The sequence below is a fragment of the Periplaneta americana genome, unplaced genomic scaffold (assembly GCF_040183065.1).
Source record: "Periplaneta americana isolate PAMFEO1 unplaced genomic scaffold, P.americana_PAMFEO1_priV1 scaffold_20, whole genome shotgun sequence".
NCBI classification, from domain to species: domain Eukaryota; kingdom Metazoa; phylum Arthropoda; class Insecta; order Blattodea; family Blattidae; genus Periplaneta; species Periplaneta americana.
The window spans coordinates 1,262,293-1,270,120 of NW_027185501.1; the positions used below are offsets into that span (position 1 = coordinate 1,262,293).

The 7,828-nt window shown below is 43.5% G+C and overlaps 2 non-coding genes across 2 annotated transcripts; both read left to right on the forward strand.

Annotated features, from left to right (window-relative positions):
- The first annotated feature begins 4,119 nt into the window (after positions 1-4,119).
- Positions 4,120-4,191, forward strand: TRNAN-AUU (transfer RNA asparagine (anticodon AUU)). The gene has a single exon. It is a non-coding gene; the product is annotated as a tRNA-Asn (tRNA).
- Positions 4,192-4,972: 781 nt separating this feature from the next.
- TRNAK-UUU (transfer RNA lysine (anticodon UUU)) lies at positions 4,973-5,044 on the forward strand. The gene has a single exon. It is a non-coding gene; the product is annotated as a tRNA-Lys (tRNA).
- The last annotated feature ends 2,784 nt before the right edge of the window (positions 5,045-7,828 follow it).

Sequence of the window (7,828 nt, forward strand, 5' to 3'; positions counted from 1 at the left end):
GCATAATACACGTTGCTGTTCGTTTACTGAAAACCACAATTTAAGTCACACGGAGTTAGTGTGCACTCGATGTTCGATGCTTGACGGTTGTCAGCCCAATTTGAGGTCTGTGGTTATAGAGGGAAAAATTGGATCGGTGTCGGTTAGAGTTCCCGAGTAGCTCAGTGGTAGAGCGTTGGTACGTTAAACCAAAAGTCCCGGGTTCGATATCCGGCTCCGGAACAATTTTTCCCTCGAAATTTTTCAAATCCTCTTTACAGGGAGTTATTCCTGAAATCTAGATTTGCATAATACACGTCACTGTTCGCTAACAGAATACCACAATTTAAGTCACACGGAGTTAGTGTGCACTCGAAGTTGGATGCTTGACGGTTGTCAGCCCACTTTGTGGTCTGTGAATATAGAGGGAAAAATTGGATCGATGTTGTTTAGAGTTCCCGAGTAGGTCAGTGGAAGAGCGTTGGACGTTAAACCAAAAGTCCCGGGTTCGATACCCGGCTCCGGAACAATTTTTCCCTCGAAATTATTCAAATCAACTTTACAGGGAGTTATACCTGAAATCTTGATTTGCATAATACAAGTCACTGGTCGTTAACAGAAAACTACAATTTAAGTCACACGGAGTTAGTGTGCACTCGAAGTTGGATGCTTGACGGTTGTCAGCCCACTTTGAGTTATGTGGATATAGAGGGAAAATTTGGATCGGTGTCGGTTAGAGTTCTCGAGTAGCTCAGTGGTATAGCGTTGGAATGTTAAACCAAAGTTCCGGGTTCGATACCCGGCTTCGGAACAATTTTTCCCTCGAAATTATTCAAATCAACTTTACAGGGAGTTATATCTGAAATCTTGATTTGCATATTACACGTCACTGTTCGTTAACAGAAAACCACAATTTAAGTCACACGGAGATAGTGTGCACTCGAAGTTGGATGCTTGACGGTTGTCAGCCCAATTTGAGGTCTGTGGATATAGAGGGAAAAATTGGATCGGCTTGACGGTTGTCAGCCCAATTTGAGGTCTGTGGATATAGAGGGAAAAATTGCAACGGTATCGGTTAGAGTTCCCGAGTAGGTCAGTGGTAGAGCGTTGATACGTTAAACCAAAGGTCCCGGGATCGATACCCGGCCCCGTGGTAGAGCGTTGCTACGTTAAACCAAAAGTCCCGTGTTCGATACCCGGCTCCGGAACAATTTTTCCCTCGAAATTATTCAAATCAACTTTACAGTTAGTTATACCTGAAATCTTGATTTGCATAATACACGTCACTGTTTGTTAACAGAAAACCACAATTTAAGTCACACGCAGTTAGTGTGCACTCGAAGTTGGATGCTTGACGGTTGTCAGCCCACTTTGAGGTCTGTGGATATAGAAGGAAAAATTGAATCGGTGTCGGTTAGAGTTCCCGAGTAGCTCAGTGGAAGAGCTTTGGTACGTTAAACCAAAGGACCCGGGTACGATACCCGGCTCCGGAAGAATTTTTCCCACGAAAATATATTTAAGTCAACTTGACAGGGACTTATACCTGAAATGTTGATTTGCATAATACACGTCACTGTTCGTTAACAGAAAACCACAATTTAAGTCACACGGAGTTAGTGTACACTCGAAGTTCGATGCTTGACGGTTGTCAGCCCACTTTGATGTCTGTGGATATAGAGGGAAAAATTGGATCGATGTCGGTTAGAGTTCAGGAGAAGATCAATGGTAGAGATTTGGTACGTTAAACCAAAGGTCCCGGGTTCGATAACCGCCTCCGGAACAATATTTCCCTCGAAATTATTCAAATCAACTTTACAGGGATTTATACCTGAAATCTTGATTTGCATAATACACGTCACTGTTCGTTAACAGAAAACCACAATTTAAATCACACGGAGGTAGTGTGCACTCGAAGTTGGATGCTTGACGGTTGTCAGCCCACTTTGAAATCTGTGGATATAGAGGAAATATTGGATCGGTGTCGGTTAGAGTTCCCGAGTAGCTCAGTGGTAGAACGTTGTTACGTTAAACCAAAGGTCTCGGGATCGATCCCCGGCCCCGTGGTAGAGCATTGCTACGTTAAAATAAGGTCCCGGGTTCGATACCCGCCTCCGGAACAATTTCTCCCTCGAAATTATTCAAATCAACTTTACAGGGAGTTATACCTGAAATCTTGATTTGCATAATACACGTCACTGTTCGTTAACAGAAAACCACAATTTAAGTCACACGGAGTTAGTGTGCACTCGAAGTTGGATGCTTGACGGTTGTCAGCCCACTTTGAGTTCTGTTGATATAGAGGAAATATTGGATCGGTGTCGTTTAGAGTTCCCGAGTAGCTCAGTGGTAGAGCGTTGGTACGTTAAACCAAAGGTCCCGGGATCGATACCCGGCCCCGTGGTAGAGCGTTGCTACGTTAAACGTAGGTCCCGGGTCCGATACCCGGCTCCGGAACAATTTTTCCCTCGAAATTATTCAAATCAACTTTACAGGGATTTATACCTGAAATATTGATTTGCATAATACACGTCACTGTTCGTTAACAGAAAACCACAATTTACGTCACACGGAGTTAGTGTGCACTCGAAGTTGAATGCTTGACGGTTGTCAGCCCACTTTGAGGTCTGTGGATATAGAAGGAAAAATTGAATCGGTGTCGGTTAGAGTTCCCGAGTAGCTCAGTGGAAGAGCGTTGGTACGTTAAACCAAAGGTCCCGGGTTCGATACCAGGCTCCGGAACAATTTTTCCCTCGAAATTATTCAAATCAACTTTACAGGGAGTTATACCTGAAATCTTGATTTGCATAACACGCGTCACTGTTCGTTAACAGAAAACCAGAATTTAAGTCACACGGAGTTAGTGTGCACTCGAAGTTGGATGCTTGACGGTTGTCAGCCCAATTTGAGGTCTGTGGATATCGGGGAAAATTTGGATCGGTGTCGGATAGAGTTCCCGAGTAGCTCAGTGGTAGAGCGTTGGTACGTTAAACCAAAGGTCCCGGGTTCGATATCCGGCTCCGGAAATATTTTTCCCTCGATATTATTCTAATCAACTTTACAGGGATTTATACCTGAAATCTTGATTTGCATAATACACGTCACTATTCGTTATCAGAAAACCACAATTTAAGTCACACGGTGTTAGTGTGCACTCGAAGTTGGATGTTTGACGGTTGTCAGCCCACTTTGAGGTCTGTGGATATAGAGGGAAAAATTGGATCGGTGTCGGTTAGAGTTCCCGAGTAGCTCAGTGGTAGAGCGTTGGTACGTTAAACCAAAGGTCCCGGGTTCGATACCCGGCTCTGGAACAATTTTTCCCACGAAATTATTCAAATCATCTTTACAGGAGTTATACCTGAAATCTGATTTGCATAATAAACGTCGCTATTCGTTTACAGAAAACCACAATTTAAGTCACACCGATTTAGTGTGCACTCGAAGTTGGATGCTTGACGGTTGTCAGCCCACTTTGATGTCTGTGGATATAGAGGGAAAAATTGGATCGATGTCGGTTAGAGTTCAGGAGAAGATCAGTGGTAGAGATTTGGTACGTTAAACCAAAGGTCCCGGGTTCGATAACCGCCTCCGGAACAATATTTCCCTCGAAATTATTCAAATCAACTTTACAGGAATTTATACCTGAAATCTTGATTTGCATAATACACGTCACTGTTCGTTAACAGAAAACCACAATTTAAATCACACGGAGGTAGTGTGCACTCGAAGTTGGATGCTTGACGGTTGTCAGCCCACTTTGAAGTCTGTGGATATAGAGGAAATATTGGATCGGTGTCGGTTAGAGTTCCCGAGTAGCTCAGTGGTAGAACGTTGGTACGTTAAACCAAAGGTCTCGGGATCGATCCCCGGCCCCGTGGTAGAGCATTGCTACGTTAAAATAAGGTCCCGGGTTCGATACCCGCCTCCGGAATAATTTCTCCCTCGAAATTATTCAAATCAACTTTACAGGGAGTTATACCTGAAATCTTGATTTGCATAACACGCGTCACTGTTCGTTAACAGAAAACCAGAATTTAAGTCACACGGAGTTAGTGTGCACTCGAAGTTGGATGCTTGACGGTTGTCAGCCCAATTTGAGGTCTGTGGATATCGGGGAAAATTTGGATCGGTGTCGGATAGAGTTCCCGAGTAGCTCAGTGGTAGAGCGTTGGTACATTAAACCAAAGGTCCCGGGTTCGATATCCGGCTCCGGAACAATTTTTCCCTCGAAATTATTCTAATCAACTTTACAGGGATTTATACCTGAAATCTTGATTTGCATAATACACGTCACTATTCGTTATCAGAAAACCACAATTTAAGTCACACGGAGTTAGTGTGCACTCGAAGTTGGATGCTTGACGGTTGTCAGCCCACTTTGAGGTCTGTGGATATAGAGGGAAAAATTGGATCGGTGTCGGTTAGAGTTCCCGAGTAGCTCAGTGGTAGAGCGTTGGTACGTTAAACCAAAGGTCCCGGGTTCCATACCTGGCCCCGGAACAATTTTTCCCTCGAAATTATTCAAATCAACTTTATAGGGAATTATACCTGAATCTCGATTTGCATAATACACGTCACTGTTCGTTAACAGAAAACCACAATTCAAATTACACGGAGTTAGTGTGCACTCGAATCTGGATGCTTTACGTTTGTCAGCCCAATTTGAGGTCTGTGGATATAGAGGGAAAAATTGGATCGGTGTCGTTTAGAGTTCCCGAGTAGCTCAGTGGTAGAGCGTTGGTACGTTAAATCAAAGGTCCCGGGTTCGATACCCGGCTCTGGAACAATTTTTCCCACGAAATTATTCAAATCATCTTTACAGGAGTTATACCTGAAATCTTGATTTGCATAATAAACGTCACTCTTCGTTAACAGAAAACCACAATTTAAGTCATACGGAGTTAGAGTGCACTCGAAGTTGGATGCTTGACGGTTGTCAGCCCACTTCGAGGTCTGTGGATACAGAGGGAACAATTGGATCGTTGTAGGTTAGAGTTCCCGAGTAGCTCAGTGGTAGAGCGTTGGTACTTTAAACCAAAGGTCCCGGGTTCGATACCCGGCTCCGGAACAATTTTTCCCTCGAAATTATTCAAATCACCTCTACAGGGAGTTATACCTGAAATCTTATTTCCATAATACACGTCACTGTTCGTTAACAGAAAACTACAATTTAAGTCACACCGAGTTAGTGTGCACTCGAAGTTGGATGCTTGACGGTTGTCAGCCCACTTTGAGGTCTGTGGATATAGAGGGAAAAATTGGATCGGTGTCGGTTAGAGTTCCCGAGTAGCTCAGTAGTAGAGCGTTGGTACGTTAAACCAAAGGTCCCGGGTTCGATACACGGCTCCGGAACAATTTTCCCTCGAAATTATTCAAATCAACTTTACAGGGATTTCCCTGAAATCTTGATTTGCATAATACACGTCAGTGTTCGTTAACAGAAAAAACCACAATTTAAGTCACACGGAGTTAGTGTGCACTCGAAGTTGGATGCTTGACGGTTGTCAGCCCACTTTGAGGTCTGTGGATATAGAGGGAAAAATTGGATCGGTGTCGGTTAGAGTTCCCGAGTAGCTCAGTGGTAGAGCGTTGGTACGTTAAACCAAAGGTCCCGGGTTCGATACCCGGCTCCGGATCAATTTTTCCCTCGTAATTATTCAAATCAACTTTGCAGGGTGTTATATCTGAAATCTTGATTTGCATAATACACGTCACTTTTCGTTAACAGAAAACCACAATTTAAGTCACACGGAGTTGGTATGCACTCGAAGTTGGATGCTTGACGGTTGTCAGCCCACTTTGAGGTCTGTGGATATAGAGGGAAAAATTGGATTGGTGTCGGTTAGAGTTCCCGAGTAGCTCAGTGGCAGATCGTTGGTACATTAAACCAAAGGACCCGGGTTCGATAAGCGGCCCAGGAACAATTTTTCCCTCGAAATTATTCAAATCAACTTTACAGGGAGTTATACCTGAAATCTTGATTTGCATAATACACGTCACTGTTCGTTAACAGAAAACCACAATTTAAGTCACACGGAGTTAGTATGCACTCGAAGTTGGATGCTTGACGGTTGTAAGCCCACTTTGAGGTCTGTGGATATAGAGGGAAAAATTGAATCGGTGTCGGTTAGAGTTCCCGAGTAGTTCAGTGGTAGAGCGTTGGTACGTTAAACCAAAGGTCCCGAGTTCGACACACGGCTCAGGAACAATTTTTCCGTCGAAATTATTCAAATCAACTTTACAGTGAGTTATACTTGAAATCTTGTTTTGCATAATACACGTCACTGTTCGTAAACAGAAAACCACAATTTCAGTCACACTGAGTTAGTGTGCACTCGACGTTGGATGCTTGACGGTTGTCAGCCCATTTTGAGGTCTGTGGATATAGAGGGAAAAATTGGATCGGTGTCGGTTAGAGTTCCCAAGAAGGTCAGTGGTAGAGCGTTGGTACGTTAAACCAAAGGTCCCGGGTTCGATACCCGGCTCCGGAACAATTTTTCCCTCGAAATTATTCAAATCAACTTTACAGGGAGTTATACCTGAAATCTTGATTTGCATAATACACGTCAGTGTTCGTTAATAGAAAACCACAATTTAAATCCAACGGAGTTAGTGTGCACTCGAAGTTGGATGCTTGACGGTTGTCAGCCCACTTTGAGGTCTGTGGATATAGAGGAAATATTGAATCGGTGTCAGTTAGAGTTCCGGAGTAGCTCAGTTGTAGAGAGTTGGTACGTTAAACCAAAGTTCCCGGGATCCATACCCGGCCCCGTGGTAGAGCGTTGCTACATTAAACCAAAGGTCCCGGGTTCGATACCCGGCTCCGGAACAATTTTTTCCTCGAAATTATTCAAATCAACTTTACAGTTAGTTATACCTGAAATCTTGATTTGCATAATACACGTCACTGTTCTTTAACAGAAAACCACAATTTAAATCACACGGAGTTAGTGTGCACTCGAAGTTTGATGCTTGACGGTTCTCAGCTCACTTTGAGGTCTGTGGATATAGAGGGAAAATTTGAATTGGTGTCGGTTAGAGTTCCCGAGTAGCTCAGTGGAAGAACGTTGTTACGTTAAACCAAAGGTCCCGGGTTCGATACCCGGCTCCGGAAAAATTTTCCCTCTAAATTATTCAAATCAACTTAACAGGGAGTTATACCTGAAATCTTGATTTGCATAATACACGTCACTGTTCGTTAACAGAAAACCAGAATTTAAGTCACACGGAGTTAGTGTGCACTCGAAGTTCGATGCTTGACGGTTGTCAGCCCAATTTGAGGTCTGTGGAAATAGAGGGAAAAATTGGTTCGGCGTCGGTTAGAGTTCCCGAATAGCTCAGTGGTAGAGCGTTGGTACGTTAAACCAAAGGTCCCGGGTTCGATAACCGGCTCCGGAACAATTTTTACCTCGAAATTATTCAAATCAACTTTACAGGGTGTTATATCTGAAATCTTGATTTGCATAATACACGTCACTGTTCGTTAACAGAAAACCACAATTTAAGTCATACGGAGTTAGTGTGCACTCGAAGTTGGATGCTTGACGGTTGTCAGCCCACTTCGAGGTCTGTGGATACAGAGGGAACAATTGGATCGTTGTAGGTTAGAGTTCCCGAGTAGCTCAGTGGTAGAGCGTTGGTACGTTAAACCAAAGGTCCCGGGTTCGATACCCGGCTCCGGAACAATTTTTTCCTCGAAATTATTCAAATCAACTTTACAGTTAGTTATACCTGAAATCTTGATTTGCATAATACACGTCACTGTTCGTTAACAGAAAACCACAATTTAAGTCATACGGAGTTAGTGTGCACTCGAAGTTGGATGCTTGACGGTTGTCAGCCCACTTCGAGG